This window comes from Gymnogyps californianus, chromosome 6 (assembly GCF_018139145.2).
Source record: "Gymnogyps californianus isolate 813 chromosome 6, ASM1813914v2, whole genome shotgun sequence".
NCBI lineage: Eukaryota > Metazoa > Chordata > Aves > Accipitriformes > Cathartidae > Gymnogyps > Gymnogyps californianus.
This window is the reverse complement of record NC_059476.1, coordinates 38053664-38077228: the sequence shown is the minus strand read 5'-3', so window position 1 is coordinate 38077228 and position 23565 is coordinate 38053664.

Below are 23565 nucleotides of genomic sequence, written 5' to 3'. Positions count from 1 at the left end.
GAGCTGCTTAGGAGGCTTTCTGCTGGTTGCCAATGCCTGCTGGAGAGGAAAACCCAATGGGAGCAATTGGGGAGGCTCCAAGGGTCCTGCTGCACAAGCCACTTTGTCTTGTGCCACCATCCAATGTCATGCACGTCCCTGGGGCACAGGGCAACCCTGGGTGGCCTCCAGTCCTGAGCCCTTGAGTGCCACTGCCCAGTGGGGTGGGAGATAGGATCCCCCTGGGTCTTCTGAAAGGCAAACCCACTAAAAAGCCACCCTCCAAAGCCACCCCTGCATGGTGGCAGTGCTATTTTGCAAGGCTGTCATGGTGGCAACCAGAGCATCAGCTCTTTCAGCATATGTGCACAAATGGGAGGGCGCAGGAATTAATCAGGCGGTCACTGCTGTTGTGTGCGAGCAAGTTTTTCTAATGTAGTTATCTCTTGTTTCTGCAAAGGTTATAAAAGTAAATAATCCTGCTATAACACAGTGTCCTCAGAGTCCCTGCATAGCTCCATGGATAACTCTTCCTGAGGCTGACTTGTGGTGATTAATACACTACAGAGGGAAATTATTTTTTTTAAAAGGAGCAAAGAACTAAAGCTGAGAACGTGCCTTGAAGAAGCTTGTTCCCTTCATGTCCCCCGTGCTCGAGGCTGATTAGCTTTTGTTTCCTTCCTCCGGCATTAACTGGGGGAACTGCTGTGGTTTTTTTCCCCTCCTCCCCTGCAATGTTGATCCCCCAGCACTGTGAGGATTAGCAAGCGGCCAAATGCATTGGGAGGTGACCTTGCTGTGCTGTAAGGTCCCTCCTCGCAGGCCTGGCCTGCTGGGCTGCCGTGGGGAAGCAGGCAGCATCCCCATGGACCAGGTAAGCAACATCAAGCCTCTTTCTGCACCCCATGTAATGCCTGGGGAGTCTGGAGAGGGACTGGGGCCGGGGAGGGGATGTGAGGGAGAATGAAGCACAGAGCCGGGCAGGAGAGATGCTGGCCCTGTGCAGGAAGGGCTGAAGTGTATCACTCCCTCCCTTCCTGGCAGTTGTGCTGTGCAGAATTAATGTTTATGCAGGTCCTGTCTCTGTAATGGGTCTTTTAGCACTCTTCCGGAGAGCTGGATTGGGTAGTGCCTTGGGCTGTAGCCAAGAAATGGGAGACCGCTGGGAACTAGGTTGGTGCTGCCCAATGTTTCTCTGAACAGCATGGCAGGGTACCAAGTACACGTAATACAGCTGCCAGGTATCTTACGTCCTAGGTGCACAGCGAAATGCACCTCTGTAGTGTTCAAACCCAGTTAGCTGGTTACCACCACCATAGTCTGCTGCTGAAAGCACAGTGAGGCATGCACCTGTGTTACAAAAATGACGAGAGTAAGGAAAACTGTCCCTTTTTCTTGAAAATTCTCAATATCGCACCCCTCTCCCTCCATCCCATACGCATAAATTATCTTGTGTGGGATTTCAGTTCTCCAGTTTTGCGTTCCCTAATTTACCAGAAACGCTTTGTCTTTGTGGACCACAAACGTTCCCCTGAGCCATCCAGCTCTCTCTGCTCCCCACAGACGTGGCTTCTCCAAAACTCTCCAGTTAGTGGTCAAATCTCTTTTGACCTTTGAAAGCTTTGGCTTGGGAGGGAAAGTCTTCCACACCAGGACGGATGCTGCTCCCTGCGCAGGGATGCTGCAAAATAAATTCCACCATGAGGAAGGGAGAAGCGTCTAATCTTCCCGCTCCCTAGATTTAGCTGTGCCATTAGCTGGACCCTGCACATAAAACTAATTTTATAATTTGTAAACGTAGCTGAGTGGGTTTTATAGAGGAATGTCAGGAAGTGATGAAATACCGTCAATAGATTTATAAAGAAGTTTAATGCATAAAGCTCTCTCCCCCCCTTTTACCCCCCTCCTTCTGTCTTGGAGTTGCATACAACAGAAAACATGTCCATGGTAAGGGCTTTGTGGCCAGCACTCAAGCCTTTAATTTTGCTTTTACAAGACAGTTTTATAACATCAAGAAGAATGGAAAAGCTGCAGGCATGCACGCTCAAGATGCTGCGCTCCTGGAAAGCTTTGGATGGGCTCCAGGCAATGTTTGGTGGCAAAGAAAGATGAAGGTCTTGGAACGACAAAAAAATAATCAGCCAAGCCCTCATCGCACAATATTCCTGTTCCTGTGAGCTGGGAATGTCATTGGAGCACGGGAAGGACAGAAAAAATGTGTTCCTGCAACGTCATGTGTCTGAGGGTGAGTTTTGATTGCATCAAGAATAGCTGCTTCTGTTCCACCCTATTGAATTTTCCTTATGTAATGAAAATAAGCCATCCCATGATCTGCAAGACTGAAAAGCCTGCTTTTTGGTTGTGGTTAGGCTCATCAGGGAGTTCCCGTGTGGTTTCTCTGGAGTTTAACAAGGGAGAAATTCCCGGTTGCTGGCTATTCCTCTCAATCAGAAAAATGTCTCCCCTGTCTGCTTTCACCAGGGAGGGTGACATTTGTGGTACCCAGTGATTTTTTTTTTTTTTTTTGGAGGGGATCTCTTCCGTTCTTCTTGGATGTAGTTAAAACGGACTGACAGGTTCGGAAATGATTAGCGAAGGGACGGACAGATGGATGTTGTGACCGTGCGTACCCTGTTTCCTTAGGAAACCGGGCTAGCAAGCGTGCCCGGATGCGTCACAAAACGCCCATTATACAAGCGCCTGCCTCAAACAGCCCTGGCCCCGTACGAGGGCTTTATGGGGTCAGGCAAAGGGTTATGGACTTAGAGATCTGGATTAGGAAGCCGGGGCCAGGCTGATAATCAGCATTCATAGAGCAGCCTTATCATAACCGGCAAGCAGCCCTCTGCTCCTCGCCTCTTTATTGCCCGAGGACTGAGCAAACGCATTGGCCAACTTTCCTCCTTAGCTCTCTACTGGGGATTATCAGAAGATCTTGCCTGGTGTGGAGAAGGCTCCTCCCAGGCCAGTTTGCCCATCTCTGGCTTGGCAGCTTGCAGATTAATCTCTGCATTAAGACTTTACATACCTGAAAAGTGTTGGAGGGTGGCTCAGAGCTGGAAGGATCGCCTGAGTGTATTTTTCTACTCCATCTCTCTTTTTTTTTTTTTATGTTCTTGGTTGTGTTTTCTTTTAATGCTTCCCAGCTTGGACTCTTCCCTGATTTTTCTTCTTTTTTTTTTTTTACTGTCTTTCTGTTGAACACTGATGGAAAAAGAGTGTGCTTTCCTCCTGCCTACTTAAATCTTTGGCGGACTCACACGGAAAAACAGTCACACTTACTGCAGCTCCCAAAGCCTTCAAATCATCAGGGCAGAGGGGAGGAGGGAGCCACAGAAGGAAGGAAATCATTTGTATAGGTATAGAGTGAAGAATCACCTTCCTTTAAACTCATGATCTGTCTGTGTTCATACAGATTGCTGTCTCTGATCTTTTTTTTTTTTCCTCTGCCCAATATCTCTTTTCTATTATCTCTCCTCTGTCTTTGCCGTCGGATCTGTGGTGTGTCCCTTTTTGCTGGGACATCTTGCTCCCGGGAGAGTTTGAGTAAGGACACTGGGACTTGAAGATCCAGATTATTGACAAGAAATCATTACTAAAACCTTTTAATGCATCTTCTGTAATTGATACAGTAATGGGGGGAGGGCGGTTTTTCCTGTAGGTGCAGGGCTTCCCCCCCCCCCCCCAGTGTCTTTAAAAGCACTGAGCGTGGTGTCCTCCAGCCGTTTACTGATGGGTTAAGACGTATTGGTGCCAGACGCTTTGGGGTCTGTAAATATTGCCCTGTTTGCTACTTGCAGTTGAATGCACTTGCAGGGAAGCAGATGGAGCCCAAAATACTGAGCAGCAGAAGACCCCGAGGGGCAGAGAGCTCCCTCCCAGCTAAGCACCATCCTATGCAGAATATTGGGGTCCCCCTTTTAGCTAGCAAGCTGCTTGGTTGCCCATGCATGGCTACAGCCCGAAGCGTGGCCCTATTGCCCTGAGTTAACCTGGGTGGATCCTACAGGGGACAGAGCAAGAGAGGTGCTCTGAGCGGGGCTGAAAACACCCAAACCCCTTACCGGGGCCATTGGGGGCAAAAAGCTGCCTGGCTGGGGCGAGGGCAGTGGTGTTGGTGTCCGTAAGGAGCCCAAGGAGGGGAGGGATGGGGATCCATTGGAGTGAGACTTGGCAAAGCCCCCATTTCCTCAACCAGGACTATCTTCTGACCATCTCCCTTGGCTTTTTGCTGGCATCTGTTGCTAGGAGATAGAAAGCACGGTCCCTTTTGAAGCATCTTCAGCTGCCCTCTACCTTCCTGGAGAGCTTCAGCTTTGCGCAGTCTCTCCGCTCCTTTCCTCCGCTCAGACTCATCCCTTTCATCTTTCTCCCCTTGCCTCCGTGCACCGGTCAGGAAGGACTTGCCGTGTCCTCCTGCTGCAACGTGATGCCGTGCTTGCTGTAGGGTGCTTGCTCCAAATGGTCCTGCGAGCCCGCTCCCCGAAACCCACTTATTTTAATTAGCATGGCATTCAGCAGCGGATACCTGTCTGCGAACTTAACTCCTGTACCAGATGCTCGTGTTCCTCCCCAAGGATGGAGGAGCCAGGACTAAGAAAAAACAACCCCTTTGGCATGCGTGCGACTCCTTCTGCATGCAGATCTGGGCTATGCAGGGAACCCCCACCACCTTCTTGGTCAGGAGTTTGCCTTCTGGATGTGCAATAGCTTCTCAGCCCTCTGTGGGCATTTCTCTGCTCGGTGGGCTTTGCTTGGGCATCAGCCCCACTTCAAATAAAAGCTTTATGGTGCTGCTGTTAGGAAGCCAGGCAGCAGAGAGGGTTTCCCTTACAGGCTTAGAATAAAAAGGGAGGTGAAGGATACTGCGGAGGCACAGATGAGAACAGGGATGAGTATGTGGGTAGGGACGTTTGCCCCAGTTTTGGGCTCTAAATCACTCTGTGTGCCTTAAAAAAAACCAACCAACCAAACAAAAAAACCCCAACCAACAAACAAAAAACCAAGCAAAACATATAAAAAAGGAGAAACCTGTTCTCAGTCTTATAGACATGTGCTTGCAGCCTGCTCCCACAGCCGCAGAGCTGCATACGCAGAGCAGGTGGTCACTTAGGGCAGCAAAATGTTTAGCGATTGCCTAGCGAGTAAGTGACATTTTCCAGCTTGCCTAAGGATGCAAGAAAAATGCATACGTGTTTCCACCGGACCCACGAGCCAGCGCTGACCTATATACATGCACAATTATATGCACAGGCAGATGCCCGCTTCCCCACCTCGGAGCCAGGGGCTGAGCCCAGCGTGGCCGTATGCCCGGGCAAAAAATAGCCGGCACCAAATTTTTCCTGAGAAACCCCCCGGATCCAGGGATGTCAGCGGAGGGCAAGGGCTCAGCAGGAGCTCAGCGGGGTTGGAGTGATGTATTTAGCTGAGCTCCTGTTTATTTGCCTTTGGAGTGAGGGATGCAGCCGGTTTGGAGGGAGCAATGAAAAATCAAGCCAGTCTCCCCTCTCCGCCATCCATTAATGCCCGCTGAGCGAGGGGCTCCCCGCTATGGCCGGCGACCTGCCTTGAGGGGAACAGGGCTGGTACTCCTCTGGTGCTCTCTCCTCCTCCTGTCCACACTGATTTACCATTTCCCATATTTCATTTCTATGATGGCCCGCGGCAGCCACATTTAGTGATTGCTTCACACATTCATCACGCCGCAGGTGTCACAGCATGATGGCTGGTGCCTTTGTTTGATTTCCAAAAAACCCTCCCTCTAAACCACCAAACCCCAAGCCAAACCAGTTTTAACCTACCTTTAAAGCTGAGATTGCAGGAGAATTTTCCATGGGAAGTGGAGAAGTTTTTAGCGATTTCTTACTCTTCCCTATGCGGTCTCCCCCTAAGATTTGGTTTCGACATTATGGGCATTGAGTTCTCAGGGAATGCTTTATTTTGGAGTGATAGCAATATGGAAATGAAAAATGAGGATTGATCTTAAGAGCTAAACTGAGCTGTGTAAGTTAGAAAGAAACTTTTCTAGGTACTTTTTCCTTTGGGCCAGGCTGTGTAAGTGTTAACTCAGGATGGTGTGGCTCAACTCGGAGGCATGTCTTGCTTCATCACCAAGAGGTCCTTTTGCTCTACCACACCTGGCCAGCATCAGCTGTTTGAGCCTTAATTCCACCTATGCTTCATATATGGAAAGGGGGACAGCTCACTGTAGAAGGAACAACAATAAAAAACAATTTATGCTATAAGGAAGGGCTCATCCTACCTGGCTCCCCAGCTGTGGTGCAACACATAACCCTTGCCATAAATGTGTTAAGCTCCATGCTAGAAGCAGCAAGGGCTTCCTGCTCCTCTAAACCTCCTCCTGCCTGCCGTCACGCTTGGGAACATATTGCTCGCATCGAACTTGAGCGAGACAAACTGCTCTCCCCGCACCCCATCCCTGGGTCGCCGTCGGCTGTGCGGCCACCCTTCCGTCCCACTTAACCGCTCGGGCTAACGAGGGAAATCAATCATGCCGCCCCGGGGCTGGCCATCCATCTCCGCCAGCGCGGCCCCCTCCTCGGCGGCGCTGGAGGGGCTGGGAGAAGCCTGGCCACCCCTGTGGGCACGGTGGACAGCCTGAGGTTAGGTTCCCCGTGAGTGTCTTGCGGGGAAAAAGGGCGCAGGTTGTAGGGAATTGTGATGTTGCGGTTAAAAGCTAATATTTCAACAGTGCTGGATGCTTTGCGGTTGCTCTTGGTATTAATAATCTTCCTTTAGCTAGGAGGCGTTCGTGCTAGATGTGCTTGTTTCTAGCTGAAAGAAAACCCATTACAAGATCATCTTGAGTCCTCTGTAGCGGGCACTTCTCTGTTTTAGCAGAAATTGTTGGCTCAGAAAAGCCCCAGCAACCCAGAAGTGTAAAATCACAAATGAAGTGAGTTATGTTGGAGGATGCTGGCCATTTGCTTTATTTGTAACACCCAATTTCTGCAAATCCCCCATGGAGGTGCTTGAAAAGAACATATTTCCCCTTCTCTTTTCCTGCTAGTTTTGTCATTCTGACAAATGGTTGATGTGTTGGTTGTGTTTCTAATGCTGCTGGAAATGGTCGTGGTTTTCGTGTCTTTGAGCCGGCACCAAATGCGATTTCTGCAAAGAAATGAGAGAGAGTGACTGGACATAACTGTTCCTCTGGCCCTGTTGCACCTCACTACGATTTGCTTTCCTACGAATAACACCTGCCTATTTTACATCTTGACAGCTTTCCTTTTTTTTTTTATTGAAAAGCTAGGGATTCTTTGAGGATATTTCCATTTTTCTCTGCTGTTTCTGGCGGTTGCGTTACAGCAAATTGGTCTCCAGCTGCACCTTTTCTCCTCCGTTTTGGCTGGAGGGAGCCTGTCTTGCTTGCCGGGTGATCAAAAATCATCCCACGGAACGGTACCCGGTCCTGCGACGAGCCATTGGGGGATACGGTATTAAAATAATGCCTTCCTCAGCAGCGATGCGATGGCACGTGGGGGCAATACCGTGTTCCTCTGCACTGCCTCGTAGAGCGCTGGCACACCCCCTGGGGTTAACGGCCACCGAAACAGAGCGATGTACCCCTTCGCCTCTGCTTTTGGTGACGTGAAGGACAGCTTGCGCTGGTTGCTGTCAAGAGGGGACTGAGACGGAGCGTGAGAAGTTTGTTATTCTGCGTGGAGTGCCACGAAGCTGCTGTTGAGCCGGAGAGCTGGTCTAGGTCGTCGGTGAGAAGGGGAGAAAAGCGTGCTTACACAAGGCAGAAAACAGTTTTTGCTGGGCTAACAAACATTTTTGGATAGGTTGAAAAGCAGAATTGCTCTTCGACAAAGTCTTTTTTTTTTTTTAAATGTCAGCCTAATACCGCCTGCAAAGACACGGAGTTTCTGTGCCTCTGCTTTTTTTTTTTTAAGATGTCGTATCCAGGAACTAACCACCTCCCAGCAATAGTTAGGATGGCGATTGCCTCGCAGCCGGGTTTGAGCCGTACCCTGGGCGAGTCCTCAGGCAGTTGGCTGCATTTATTAATCTGTCCCTTTTTCACTCATATTGAAGGAAGGCCGTGCTAAGTACCAGCACCTAGTTAGAAAATGAAAAATACTAGTGGCACGAAAGATCTAACATTATTAACTTTGTTAATCAAATATTTAAACAAAATAGTGTAAAGGCTAGTTTGATTAAAGCTCTGTGGATTTGCTCACCATACCCTATGTATGTATATTGATCTGATGTTAGCTTTTCCCATCTTTTGAAAGCTTTTCTGGTATTGTGATTCTTACTAAAATGAGCGTTAAATGGTCCAAATGGCTCCTTGGCTGGCTCTCTTAAAATTCTTGAATCCGAGTTGTCTAGCCTTGATCTCCTAAATGTATCTTGGTCTTGTAGTTGCCACATTTTGCTGCTTTTGCATAACCTTTAGTTGTTACGAAGTCCGTGGATTTGACTTCTTCCCCAAATGCTAAGTGAAACGGCGATATTTACATCCGATGCAGTCTGCTGTCAAGTTCTCTCTTTTCACGAGAAAAGCAGGACCGAAACCTCTTATTGTCCTCCACTCCGCTGGACATAGCTTTCTCCTTTTGCAATATGAGCTGCTGTCTAACACCAAATAGGATAATATTTAATCTGACGGCCATCATATGGTTTCACAAAATGGCATAGCGTAATTGGAAAAAGAAGAACGGTTCAGAATTACGGTGAGACAGCTCAGCCAAAATGTAAACTGCATACATTACAAAGCACTACGGGACCTGCTTGCGCTCCAGAACACTATTTATGATCTTTAACTGATTCAAAATAGCTGACAGGATAAAAGACGAGCCTGTCTCTCTTAGTTTGCAATTAGGCACTCGGCTCACAAGCATCTGTTTTCTGGGAGAGATCACCGCTGGCGATTGTATGGCTCGTGTTTTCCTCGAAGGGACACCGGAGCTGGACCGAAGAACCGGGGCTGGGAAAGGGCTGCTAACACGATAAAAGAAATGAAGCTTGTGCGTTCGGAGGGAAAGCGAGGAAAGCCTGACTTAATTAAATTAGCAAAATGAAAGCTGAGGAAGATAGCCGCCTATAGATACATTGGCGGAAGATGGGGAGGGGAGAGCATCAGCGAAGGAGAACTATTTATGCCGGAGGACAGTGTTGGCACAAGAACAAATGTACGTAAACTGGCCCAGAATAAATTCAGCCTGTAAATTGGAAGATCGCTTCTGACAATTAGAGAGCAATCAGACTCTGGACCAGCCTCCCCATGGGAACAGAGGGGATAAAACCTTTCCTGCTTTTAGTGGGAGCTTGCAGGAGGGCTGGATCTGATGAACCAGGGATGCCGTGTAGCCCAACGCTCCTTCTCCTTTCCTTATCTTCCTATGATTTCTGCCTCAGCCTCGTATTGATGCCAATTCTCATCACGTCCCACCCTCCTCCCTGTCCCCTGATACGTATCTCGGTTGCTGGCTTCATTCCCTTCTGATGCAGGTGGCTTTCTCCTAACTGTAATAACTTTCCTGCGTGGTCAGGAGCCTGCAGCATTCTTGGTGCTTTTTAATTTTTGTATCTCTGCGCCCAATCTCTCTTCGTCCATTTGTCCTTCTTGCACGGAGGAGGCCAGACAGGGGACAGATGGTGTCCTCCAGCCAAGGTGGCTCTGCCAAACCCCACACAGGTAACAGACTCCCTGGAGGGGACTCTGCTGTTTCCTGCTTGGTTTAAATAGGCACAAAATGGTGATCGGAGCCTATTTCCAGCCCTCGCACAATATGGCCCTGAAAATAACTTGTCCCACTGATGGAGAAAGGGCTTTTTGGAAATCCAAAGTATTCCCATTTGCACGCCTGGGAGCTGCGGATGCTGAGCAGCCTCGGGAGGCTGATGGAGGTAGTTTGCAATCTGAGCTCTGGGAGATATCCCGGTTTGCACAGCTCTTTCTAGGACTGGGAAACGAGAGATGCTTCGTAATACCCTAATCGGCTTTTTGTGTGCCTTTGCTCGCGTTTCCCTCAAACTGTTGTGAAGGGGATGCGGGCAGGGAGGTCGCTGAGCTCGCCTTGTCTATAGGGAAGTTTCCGGGATGGCGTCAGTGATGCTCTTGGCTCATGAGATTGGATGTTTCTGTTTGTCTTAGGTGCAGCAATGAAGCTTATATGTTTAAGTTGCCTTTTTGCTAAAAATACGGGCAGCGGATGGATGCGAGTGGGTGTGAGGAAGAAAAGGGATTTCTTTGCTTGCAGGCTGTACCCATTACACTAGGCTGGAGCCTTTCTTCATTTATTACCATAATAACTAGGAATTGCACTCTGAAACTTCCCAAAAGGCTGGAGGCCTTGCAAGGAGAAGCGCAAGACCAAATTTCTCCTGCAACCAAACCGTAATGTTTGATCCCAAGTGTCCCTAAGAAAAAACAACAAAAAAGAAAAAAAATCTTTGTAGGGTATTATGTAAGCTTTCTGGGTTATCTAAAGAAATCTTTTCAGCAAGGTAGTTGAAATACTGGGTTTTCAGGGGAATTAAATGCCTGCCTGTGTGTGTTTTGGGCACCTAATTCCTCTAAGGCCTTTAAAAACGCCTGCCTTCATTCATATTCTCCGAGTGTCAGCGCTTAACTAGCCTTAGCTGCACGCGTGCTACATCAGATATTCAAACAATTCCTCTTGATGAGGGAGCAAAGTTTTGTGCTAATGCTTCTATTCTGCATGCGCACAGCTCTTGCAAAGGACTGGCAAGTACATCTGTTTGAACTTTACACTGCCTTCATTTCATTTCAATTATATATTTAGTTATCATTATCAATCTTATCACAAGTGGAAGTTGGGGAGGGGGGGATGTGGAAGTTCTCAGGCAGCCAAAATAAAACCCCTTCACGGTGATGCTTCACCTCATTTCCTAACCTACCGCCTCACATCTCAAAAGCATGCATTTCTAACCCCGTTAATGCCCATCTTTTGTAAAACTCTATTCTCCTTCCCTGTCATTATTGCAGGTTTTAGATTCATTCTTATCAATTCTTTTTTCATAAAGCAAAATAGAAAAGATATCTGATCAGAATGCATTAAAAAAAATAATCCTAAACAATACAACCAACCAACCTAATTTAGTAAAGCAACAGTTTGCACACATCAAGGTTTTTTATTCCCTTAATGCTTAGACATATAATTGGGCTGCAGGTAAAGTTGAATAAATCATTTATGGATGGACAAAAACGTGGACTTTCTCAGCAGAGTGGGAAGCCTCTGTGCACCAGGCTTTGCTGGGCTTCCCTCCGTGCTGAGGGGCAAGTGAGTGCCCAAACCTCGTAGATGGGTCACTGAGGAAGGTCTGTGGGGCCACATGAGCTGCCTTCCCCCAGCTGAGAGGAGCCAGCCCTGGAGAAGGCTCGGTTTGGGTCCCGGCTTCCCTGGCAGCATCAGGGAGGGATTTGGGCTGTGAGCTCCCGAGCTGCGGGGTGCTACCCAGGACAAATCCCAGCAGCGGGGTTAGGGGATGCTGTGGGGACGGCGCTGGGGTGGGACCGGTCAAACTTCTCTTTGATGGGGCAAGACCTTAAAGGGGGTGAATTGGTAAGAATTTAATTTGCAAACCTTCTGCCTGCTCCTTCAAACTCCTCGCCACCCCCACTTTTTTTGATATGGACCCATAGGATATGGCCCTAAGGCAGCTTTATCATTGTCAGAATTGTAAGTATCCAGATCAAACCTTACATGCCAAGTATGAGGCAGTTGGGCTGTGTCTTGTGCTCTCCTCCAAATTAAGCCCCTTGCCTTGTGCATCTGTAGAATGACTTCAGAGCGCCGCATATCCCGTTTTTTCTTGATTCCTGCCTTTGTTGATTTGAGTCCTAAAGTAGCAAAAAGAATATTGAAATTTCTTGCCTTCTCTTTATTTATTTAGTGTTACCTTGGCTCTGCTCGGTTGGGGTGCCTCAACATTAAGATTTTACCAGCCAAGCCCTGCTGTGCAATGCATGGGAGCATTTCTGCGTGCAGCCCCATGAGGGCAGGTGGAGACTGAATCAATAATTCTTTGGTAACTCAAACCCAAAGGCAACGCCGTGCTCAACTCCACCTCCTCTTCCATGTGCGGCCAGTCCAATTCTCATCTCCTCCTCCTACTGCCGTTACCCTAATGCATTGCTTCTGAGATGCTATCCTAAAGGCTGTTTTGGGGGGAATATGTTAGATGAGGTGGAAAACCAGGCTGAATTCCTTGCTGGAGCTCTCAGCTGAGCTGCCTGCCTTCATGCCTCTCTGGTGCATCTATGTGGTAGCGTAAAGGAACATGTCATTAATTTTCAGCCTGATCCCTACTGAAGTGTTGAGCTCCTTCTCTTGATGGCCAGCAGCAGTCTAGGAGATGCCAAGACAACTTATGTGTCGGCCGGGGCTGAGGGAAGTGGTCACTCTGGCTGGCGGGTGCGATTTGCTTGCGGGTGCTGCAATGCAGCTGCCAGTTCGCCCTGGGACCAGACCTACGAGGCTTTTTGCCGTTGCCTTTATCGCATTTCAAGGGCAATGCCCTGCCTACCTCTTCAGTAATAATTACTGACTCTCATCCACGGTCTTGAGATGAACTGGTCTCTCCATGCCAGCACTGCCAGCCCTGCGTCCCCTCCGGGGCTGCGCAGGGACAGAGTGGGCGGCAGGGAGCTCCGGGGCTGGTGGCGGCTGCTGCTCCGCAGGTGGATGGGGAAAGAGAGGAGGATGGAGGAGGAGCGGCTGGAGCTCGTGCTCGGTATGCTCGCATGTTTATCGGCGACCCCTTCAGACCTGGGCTGGCATCTATTGCTGCCAGTGCGGTCCTGGCAGAGGGGCCACGCTTGTCCCTTCCGCAGTCATCCCTGTGACCCGCTGCTATGGCGTGCTTCCAGGAAAGTCATCAGGTACTAAAAATAACCAGGGAATAGCTGATGGTGTGTCTTCTCTCCACGTGTTAGTGGAACTAGCCGGGAGGCTGACTCTAGCTGGGACCACTGCTGCCTGCGGATGGCTGCTCTGCTGTCCTGCTGGGCAAGGACAGGAGTCTCCTGGTCTGCTGAACAGGACTTGGAGGTCACAGCACCTTGGCGTTGCTCCACGGCTTCACTGCCATGCTTGCTAGGCTGTCAGAGGCGGTTTTCCTCTTATGCTATGAAACCAGGTATTGACAGGCAAGTCAGCTCTTCCAGCGCTGGTTGTGTTTATTGCCTTTTGCAGGCACGGTGTCAAATCTTTGGTACAGTTTTGCTTGAGCCTCTGGATGAGTAGGGGCTATGGACGTAACTTCACATCAGAGGGAGTGAAGTCTTCCAGCTTTGTTGCTCTCCTCGCCCTCGAGTGGGAGTGAGGAGCTGGCGTCCGGAGTATCTGTAGTCTAAAGCACAGCCCTCTCTCTCCTTATGCGTGAACTGATGATGGTTGTGAACACCCTTAACTTTCTCCGACAGGACAAGCCAGAATTTCTGGAGTGCCCCACAGGAGAGGAAAAACCAAGAGCTTGCTGTGTGTGCTGCAGTGGTCTTCTGTCCGTTGTGTGACCAGAGAACTTGGCTTGCAAATCGCTTTGCTGCTTTTCTCCCTCTCTGTGTCTTTATCTGTTGCTTGTTATCGTTCAGGACACTGTTCTCTTCACTGGCCTTTCCTGCTAGATGATGCAAAGCTATCAGGGCTCCAGGGAGGATGGGCGAGCTGACGTGGACCTCGCTGATTCAGCTGGGCTTCTTTGGTGGTGAGGTCTAGAGGTTACAGCTGCGGGCTCGCCCCGGTGCGGTTGTGGGTCATAAGCACCTAATAAAAAGCCTTGGGTGCTCAGGGCACCCTGTGACAGGCGGAGGAGGTGGTCTGGACAGCCTTCTGCGTTAAATAGCTGTTGTATTCTGGCCTTTGTCTGAAGGGACCTGTGCTCCGTGACCTTGTGTGCTGGGTTGCAAACAGCAAGATGTCCTACCTTAGCAAAGCGCCTTTAGTTCTTTAATCAGCGATAGCAGTGTCCGTAACCTTGCTTGTAACAGCTCTCTGAAACGACTACGCTTTATCATCCATGCTAAACATATTCAGCCCTGGAAACTAATGATGGGGGGAGGCGTCTCCATCCCTGTTTGTGGAAAAGGGGCTCTTCCTATGTCTCGCTGGCGCGGGGGGCTGTGTGCTCAGGGTTACTCTGTCAGCTAAGCCCTCATCATCTCCTTGGATGCGTGAAGTCCTTTGGCTGGAAATGCTGAGCGCCGTGGCCGTGCAAACCAGGTTCAAGGCCTTTTCAAATGCTGCAGCTGGGGACGTAGATTTGACTGTGCTCAAGCTCTGCTTTTCTGCTCTGGGCTTATCTCTGCTTTTAATTCAGCTGTTGTATTTATGACTCTTGCCCTCTAATTATAGGTGATATGTTTCTCAGCTTTCCTTTCTGGGAAACTTGTCTGCATGTGTGATTAGGGCTGCGCCTCCTCCATGCCTGCCTTCGTTAGGAAGCGGGATGTGATTCCCCTCGCCTTTTCCCTCCTCTCGCAGCTGCAGCTTTCCTGGCTGCAGCCCTGATGAAGTGTGGAGTTCACAGAGGGGACAGCGACCAGGATTCAAGGGGAGATGGGAGTCTACTGTCTTCTCTAACTGCAGTTACCTCTTCTCTTATTTATAAGTGCAAGCAAACAAGTGCTAAAAGCTTCTTTTTTTTTCCCCCTGTCCTTCTCCTTGCGTTGCACAGTCACACTCTCTCCTGAGATGTCTCCTTGTAATGTGCTCTCCACCCTCACAGCTACTTGTGCATTTCTTGGCATTTCTGCAAGGACTCGATTTATCTATTTATCTTCCCATCTCCCCTTCTTCGTTATAACTGGGGTTTGGGAAGAGGGACCAGGTGGAGTTGTCCTTGAGCTCTCTGCAGGTGATGTGGGGATTGGAGATCCCCTACTCACTTTGGATATTGGGGTTTTTTTTTTCAGCAGGGTGCTGTCTGGCATCCCTGTTCAGAGTCGTGTTTTGGACTTGTGAAGGATTATGCTTTAACAAAGTTAGCATCTGTGAATCTCTGCTTCAGTGGTCTTAGTTTGCTCCTTCAGTCCAGTTGCGTTGGTGGATCTTACGGGTATCGATTCGCCCTCAGAAGGGCGCTGCTTTGGAAACAGGTTGGCGTACGTCTTCCACGTGGTGTGGTTCCTTAACCTTTCTGCTCCAGAATAACCCGGAAAGCCTCATAAATTCCTTCAGATACTAATTCTGGCTGCTCATGGTGCATTTTTAACCAGGCGGCTTCTAGCTGCACTCTCTTGAAATGTCTACTTTGTGGTGAAGCAAAACCCCATCGCTGATGCTGTCGCTGGAGAAAAATGTATTCATTATTATTATTGTTATTATTTTTAGGAAAGATGCAATCTCACCTCATGCATAAAATTAGTTTAATGAAACAGCAGGAATGGGAGGGAATATTGCCTTTCCTGTGCCTGTTTGTGGAGTGAGTGAACAATTTCTTTGCTCCCTCTCAGGCCTTGGATGAATGATATGTCATTGAAACTGCATTTTTAGCTGAGGTGTGTCTATGAAGACAGCAGGGAACCAAAAATTAAGTTTCAAAAATTAATAAAAAAAAAAAAGGAATTTGTGAGCTTCTAAACATAGTCCTCAAGCAGCCAGTAAGGCTGAGACCTGAGAACAACTTAGGGAGAGAGGAAGAGGATGGCAGTGGGGGCAGCAAATGGATTTATGCTCTGCCTTGTAAATCCTCAAATGAAGGGAATACGTTTCATCTAGGGTGGAGGGGGCAAGCGGCACCATGTCAACAGGGTTGGGGGCCCAGACCTTGGCATGTCCAGTGGTCTTGCCTGAGCTAAGGTTGCACCGTGCTTGTCTTGAGGCTATCACTGCTGCTTTTAGCTGCAACAGTGACTACAGGCAATGGGTAGTGTGCTGGTAACACTGTTAAAGCGCACTTGTGCCTGCCTGCCCCTCTAAAAACGTCTTCTTTCACTTAACTCTCTGGGAATTGGAAAGGAGAGATGAGGATAAAAGTGCTAATGTCATCTCAGGGCATCCAAACGGCGGTGATGGCAGCGCTGCTGCACGAGCTCTCGTCCCCTCCAGCAGTCTCATGCCGCTTTGTCCTTCGGCTTGTTTCCCCTCGGGACTCTGGGTTATCCTGGGGATTTTTTCACTGTGAAAAATGAACTTTAATTAATACCTCCTTGCCCTGTGGAAGCAGTAACTTTGTAGAAATTTCAAACCAGAAACTTCTTCAGCAGGTGGAGGATCTTCCCCCTGTGTTTGGAGGGATACCTTGATCAAAAAGTTGAGCTGGGTGCTGGCAATTGGGCTTATCACAGCTTCTGGCGCTGGGAGTTAGGTGGGACCAAGCTGAGCCCTTCCCTCAAGAAGATGAGAAAAGGAGGGATGACTTTCCTTGAGAGAGGCAGGAGGAAGAAAGCAAGCTGTGCTGTGAGCAGCAGGAGTAGCGAGGGGGGAAGGACATAAATAAAAAAAACTTCATTTTCTCCATGCCCCTGCCTTTCTTGTACCACACTCCTCTGGTCTGTCTGATCGCCTCCAGTGCCTCTAGATACCCTTGCACAGTATCACAGCTTTGCTGATGTTCTTGTCCAGGCCTGCACTAGTCTGGATGTCTTTGCTGGTGTAGACGTAGATTTTCATGAAAGCTAGTAGGAACCGTGTATCCCAGGGAGCCCTCTTGTCTTCTCAAGCCTTGGTGGAATGGGTCAACTAGAATTAAGGGCTCTTTGAGTGGGAATGACCAAAGGATGGGCTGGATATATGTGCGGGAAGGAGGCAATTACAGGCAAACTCATTTTATTTCTATCAATAGATGTGAGTCAAGCTTGGGGTTCTGTTGTGTGTCTCCTGATTCCTTCCTTCCCTTGCAATTTATATGGGGTGTTTACGCTTTTTTTCCCTCCTCTTCTCTTCCCTCTTCAGCTGTAGGAGATAGACACTTTTTTAAATACAAGGTGAGGGTTTTTTTCAGCTCGTCAAATCCTCTCTGGTGGCGCCAGGGCTCTGAGAAACCCTAAAAGACTTTAAGGCTGGCTGTGTGCAGTCTCATTTTGTTTGGATGCCAACCCCTGGCACTCCCTCCTCCAACAACCTTACTTCATAGCGGTGGCTTTCCAACATCTCCTTGCCCTCGGGCTCCTGCAGCTCCCTCAGCCCTGCTTGCTGCTACTTACTCCAATCCCTTTTCTCCCTCCAAGCTGTCTTTGGTCCATCTCCTGGCTTTCCTGTACGACTGTTCTTCGACTCACGACTTCATCTTGCTGCTCTTCAAACGTCTCCTTTCGCTTCCCACGCCTCCCTCTTGTAATGGCTCAGGTACCTCCACGCTGGTGTTCGGCCCAAGCAGGCAGTTCCCTACGGCCCAGCCCTTTCCAGAGGAAGCAGTCAGCATTTTCTTATGACAGTAAATCTCATGCACCGCAGAAACATGCTTGAATGAACGTCATACTGTTGAATACCATTGGCCTCGCTGACCAACATCTACCATTTACATTATGTTGCAGTGGCAGGGGACAAAATCTCCCTGAAGCCTGGAAGCAAGTGAAAACACCGCCATGAATGAGCTTCCTGTGCTCTGGGCATGAAAGTAACTCCACTGGTACACGAAAAAGGATATAAAAATTTCTTTTTAACCTGCTTTTCTTCCTTCTCCCCTTTGCCATCGCTTGGTCTTTGCTTCGCTGCAAGTGCACGTTCGTGGCTGCTGGTGTGTGCTGCAGTGCCAAGATGATGGAAGCATCGATCCAACTTGCTGCGTGACCCTGTTCAACACAGCAATGTGCTGTGCTGTCAGCGTTAAGGTCGTCTCTAGAGCTCCTCTAAGCCAGGATCACAGGCCAGATTGAATTGGAGGAAAACCTTACAGCTTTTTCCAGAGCTCCTGCTCTCTGGGGTAGGGGGATTCCCAGAGCATACAGGGACTTGTTAATGACATGGGATCTTGAGTAGAGCAGGCTTTGCTGGGAGATTTTATCTATTTTTATAGCTAGTGCAGGTGGATTTTTCCGCGATAAAAGCTGTAAACACCGAAGAAGCCAGAGTGCTCCTTCCTGGCTTGTAATAATCAGCTTCTAGCTCTGAATCACCCCGAAGTAATAGGACTTGCTGCAAATATGGCAGAGGTCAAGCTCTGTTTGTAGGAGATAAGAGAGTCTAGCCTTGAACCAATTCTTTCAGAGGTGAGGAGAGGGAGCTGGGCAAAGAGGAGGTGCTGTTGGTGTTCCCCTCGGGAGAAATTTGGAGTGACCCGGCCACTTTAGTACACATCAGAGAATCCACCCGCACCGGTCCCTGATTTGTTGGAGACAGTTTTCCTTGCTCTTGCGAAGAAGGTGGACATTGCTTTATCAATGTTAGCTGCCTGGTGCTGTTTTACTTGGCAGTAGCACAAGTCTTTTTTGCCGTCTCTCCTTTAAACTGGCTTTGAGCAGGAAAACGGATCCCCCAAATGTTACCTAAAAAGTTCTCGTCAAAATAGCGACAGCCACGGCGCTTTGGGGTTTGTGCATCGATCCCGTAAGGCAAACAAACAGACCCAGCTTAAATCCTGCACCAGCTATAAACCTTACGCTTTTTAATTGGGAAATTGATTTTAAATCCAAGCCTCTTTAAAAATCTAATTAATTTCCTTAAAAAAAAAAAAAAAAAAATAGGAAGAGTCTTTCTCACTGTCATGCTCCACCAGGCAAAAGAGAGGGAGGAGGAAATAATTCTTGGCTGCATCTCTGCAGGGCGCCCTGTTGATAACCTGGATAACACAATCTGATTTTGGCCTTGAGTCTGTTCCCTTGGATTATCGCATTTCTTCAAGGACCAAAAGCTGTGCTGGTGATTCAGACCCGGAGGAGAATGTCTTTTTTAGTGGTAAGCTTTCAGGTTTTGTTTTGTTTTGTTTTGTTTTTTCCCCCAGCCATCAAAGACCATAGAGGAGGCTTTTATCACGTTACCAGTGGCTGCTTTATAGAAAACAAGTTGTGGGCATGCCGGCTGGAGCCCAGGTCTCCTTCCTTCCCAATGAGGACCTTGCTTGTTGGGTTAAAAGGGAGGGGGGGCGGAAAGGTGAAAGAAAAGGCTATCCTTTGAGAGGTGCTTTGGAGAGAGCGTGCATGTGTGTATGCCATCTGCCCTGAAAAGAAAGTTAGATGAATTCGGAGAGGAGGGGTGTGTACGTATAAAATCTAAGGTATGCCGCACTTTGTGTTTTGTCTGAGCGATCCGTCAGTAGCCGCGTGCTGGATGCGAAGTCTCACTGTATACCCGTTTTCCACACTTCTGTTTAGGTAGGGAGCTGTCTGCATTTAGCTGGCAGTGTGGAGTCTGCTTTGTCCATCAGATGTCTGTAGGTCAAGGGCTGAAATCCTAACTCTTGTGCGCCACAGTCCTTTTTTTTTTTTTTTTTTTAATCTTTATGATCTCGGTTTTATAGCACTCGCCGCAAGACCGGGTTCGCGAGTCTTCACTCGAGAGGCGAAGCATCCTGACTTTTTCTCCATGCTTTGGCATAGCTGCACCTGTATTTGCTCCGGGGAAGAAAAGGAGGTGGGTTGCCTTGCCTCTGCAGCCACTTAAGAATGCAAGCGTGGATGTCCCACATCTCTTTCTTTGCAGAGAGGTTTCTTCCCCTCCCTGGTCCGGGTGAGGTGTTTCTCCTGGAAGCATAGGTGCTAAGGGATGCCAGCTAGGCTGCTTCCAGCGGTCTCCCTCCCTCCCTGCCTCCCTTTGCTGCCTGTCACGCACCCGCAGCCACCTCGGAGCCGGGTTTGTTTATAGAAACACTGTCAAGCAAAAAGTCTTTCCACTGGCTCAGAGGAGAGGGATGTTTTCAGCTACTCAGTCACCCTCAAACTGCGAAGACGCGACATATCAGCTGCATAAAATTAATTTATTTAGTTAAAGGAGGTGTTAATTAAGAGATCTCATTTATTGTGTCTCTGCAGACAGCTCTCGAGGGCCTTTTGAATTGTCAGCTCTGGTGACAGCAAAAGCTAATGGTGTCACAAGTTAATAGCGGTATGATTCATGCCGAGGGATGAAGTGGGAGATGGTGGAAGGGGTTGAGAAAGGAGTGAAGGAGACGTGGCGGCGGGGGCTCGGGCACACCTTGCTTGGAAGCTGGCAAGTCAGGAGGAGGTGCTTTCCCCTTCCTTAGCTTCCCCCCAGTAAATCCTGGCAGGGGGAAAGGCTCCTGCTAAAGGCGGCTGCCCCGGCTGCAGGAAAGCCCGGGGTTTGCAGGGAGTCGCTGGCGGAGCAGCTTAGCAAGCCCGCAGATGCCAGGGCACGTGCAGCCAAACATGTATTTGCGTGGATCGACTTAAAATGACCGACTGTCCCTGTGATCTGAACTGGAAAAGAATCTTTGATTTATTTTAAATAATCAACGTTTTCTGCGCTCTGAGAGGTTAATTCTCTTTTTGGTTAATCAGGACATGTCAGTCTGATAAGCGAGTGTAGGCCTAACAGCAAACTTCCGGGTTTAAATTTAAAGTCTCTTAGAAAATAACAAATATGCTTTATCTGAAAGAATTACATGCTCCAGTACAGCTGTTTATAGGCATCTCCTTCAGTAAAAGCTGCGCCAACACTTTTTTTTTCCCCCCACTTTTTTTTTTCTTCTCATGATCTGTATCAAGTTGCTTTTGGAGGGAAATTGAAATTCTCTTGATGCAGAAAATAGGCCAAAAGGAGGAAAAAAAAAAAAAATAGTCCAGGAGAAATGCTAGATTCCCTGAGTAGGTGGTGCTGCCTTCTAGTCAAAGATGTTTTGTGTTTTCAGCTACCCAGTTTGCTAAACAAAGGAGGTATTGCTTGTGCTTAGTAAATCAGCCCCATCTCTTCTGGGCTTTCCTTCTTGTGCCTCCTCAAAGCTTACAAACTAAGCTCTGTTGCAAAGCCAAACTTCCGATTTCTCTCTCAAAACAAGTGTGAGAGGCGGAGGTCGACAGGATGCCACAGCCATTTTCCAGCTGCTTTCTCAGCCGCGAAGGAACCACCTCCCGGACTGCAGTGAGCCGATTAAACAAGTTAGTATTCAGGGAGAATACGGGGCACCTATAGAAAAATATATGGCTGCTGGAAGATTATTTTAACCGGCTCTTGTTGCACGTACTGAACTAACGATTTTCTCCAGGTCGCTGATTTGACTTTCTTTAACCCTCTACTAGCGAATGAGTATTACTACTTCCTTTTTTAATTGACTTTCACTGATTTAAACCAGGATAAGCATCGCCCTCATATAGGCTACTGTTACTTTAATCTTGATTTGTATATTTATTTTTTTTTTTTAGTTATTTTTAAGCATGCGTGGGATGGCAGCGGCCGTGCAGCTCAGGTGAGCCCCTGGTCGTGCCCCTTGCCAGGTGAACTGCATGCCCCTGCCAAGGGGGATTGGGGTTTCAGGGTCGTCTTCTGCCATTGTGAGCTCCGGGCTGGTTTTTGTTGCACTCAACCACTTGGGAGTGATTTGAAAAAGAGGAAAGGCATTTTTCCAAGCAGGCCCTGTGGGGATTTCAGTCCGAAAGCATCACCGGGAGCCACCCCTGTGCCGAGTGCCTGCCTCCCCGGGGGGCATGCTGCATTTTCCTGTCCCGCTCTTGGAGGGGAAAGAAACCTCGGCTTGCCCTTGGCTCCCACCACAGCTGCGGGACCCGTTCCCCTCTGAGTTAGCTCTTCCCTTGTGATCCTCCGGCAGAGATGGGCAGGAAGGGAAAATGTAGTGCGAGACGGAGGTTTTCGTTTCTGATTTAACCCCAAAGCGATGGCAGGGCTTTCCTGTGATGGGAGCTGTAGGGTGAGGAGTTTTTCCCCTTTGGGAGCTGCACGTCCAAGAGATTTTTGTCTTGGGACCGTCTCCTCTGAAGCCGCGCAGGATCTGACCAAGGCTTTTGCCGCAGCCACGCGGTGTGGATTCTCCACTGCCTACTTACTGTGGTTGCATCCCCGGGGCTGCCTTGCCCTGCCTGGCTCAAAACCGAACCGCTGCCGTACAGCACGACCCCCGTTTGTGCGAGAGGAGCAGCAAAGCGGTGGCCCTGCTAGCGTAAATGATGGGAGATTGGCAGGCTGGGAGGCAGAGGGGAGCGCGGATACGTCTCCCAACCTGCCTGGGAAGGATTACTGCTCCGCACGGAGTGGGCGCGCCGGAGCCCGGAGGAAGGGGTGCTGCGGGGAGGGGGCATGAGCAGAAGACAAGATCATCGAGGATTCATTTAAACCGCAGTGTCGGATCCTATAAATCTAAGGGCTTTTGCATATTTCCATATTTATATATGAAAATTCCACGAAGTGGCTTAAAGGCAATTGAAATAAAAACAGGGCTGTCAGAGCTTGAAAAGTACCAGCAAATCTCTAACAGACCATTTAATACAAACGTATGGGCTTGAAAAAGCTCCAAGCGGGCGGAGGATTTCTGCATGCAAATGCCTGGCCGGCCCCACGTTGATCCCCGCGTGCTGCGAGCGGGCTGGTGCCTCGGGTCGCTGCAGCTCCGCCGGCCGGGAGGGTGCGGAGCGAAGGGGCCTTTCAACCCGGTTTACATCACGCGAGGAGGGAGCTGGAAGGGACTTTGGGCTGCTGTTGTTTCCCTCGGGTGCTTTCTCACCGTCTTGCATGTGCCGTGATGGTTTGGGGGTGGGTGGGAAGTTGATCTTCGCGGCTCCTTGCTTGCAGTACCCCAAAGCTACGAGCTGGGGAGGGCTGCAGGACTGAGCATTGCTGCGAGGGATGCCAGCGGCGGCGCTGGGACGGTGCGGTTGAAAGCATTTTATGTCCCGCAGAGGCTGTGGTTGCGTGCAGGCTGTTTCCCTTCCTGGTGGAGACCATCTCCTTTCTCTCCCGTGAGTGTGTGCCCTTTTCCTTTCTGATCTTCAGTTATCGGTCAAAACGAGAATTCTCCAAACCACTGGTCTGAATCACCCTTGCTGACCTTCTGCTGTTTAGCAAGTCCCTTCTCATGGATTAATTTGAAGAAGCGTTGCAGAGATTTATGCTTCATACCCGGCATGGGGCCTGAGCAGGTAGAGTGGCCCTCCAGGTTTGAAAACATACTCCTTGGATTACCCCGCATATCCTTGTGCTGTTTTTTGGATGCCTCTAGATGTTGTCCTCCTTGGCCCTACTTGGGTACCTGGTCAGTGCTCCTTGCTGTAGGACCTCAACCCTTTCTGGTCTCCCCGGGTCAGCCCCAAATCTCAGTACAACGTAGTGTAGCTCTCAGGTCTGGCCTCTAGTTTTTATGTGCACCAAATGCCTCTAAAGCGAAACTCCTGCTTTCTTGATGCAAGGACAAGAGCGAGCCTCCCCGTTCTGTGAGTCCTCTGTCATTCAGGGCTTTTTTTCCCCCCTCTTCAGCCCCAAGGCGGGTAGCTGGAGGCCACCACTGCATCTTTTCTTCTGAAGTCTCCAAATCAAAAGGAAATAATTAGCGGAGGACGAGAAAGCTTGGACGAAAACAAGCTGTCAACAAGAAGAAGGTGCTAATGTGTCTGTCATCCCTCTTCCCTCCTGGCTGGTCCCCAGAGGTGGAAGGCTGGGTGTTCCATCCCTGATGGAGGAGAGGGTTGACCCTGCTCGGTGTTGCTTGCCTATCAGCCATGGCTGTCTCCAGACATCAGCTCTTGTCTCG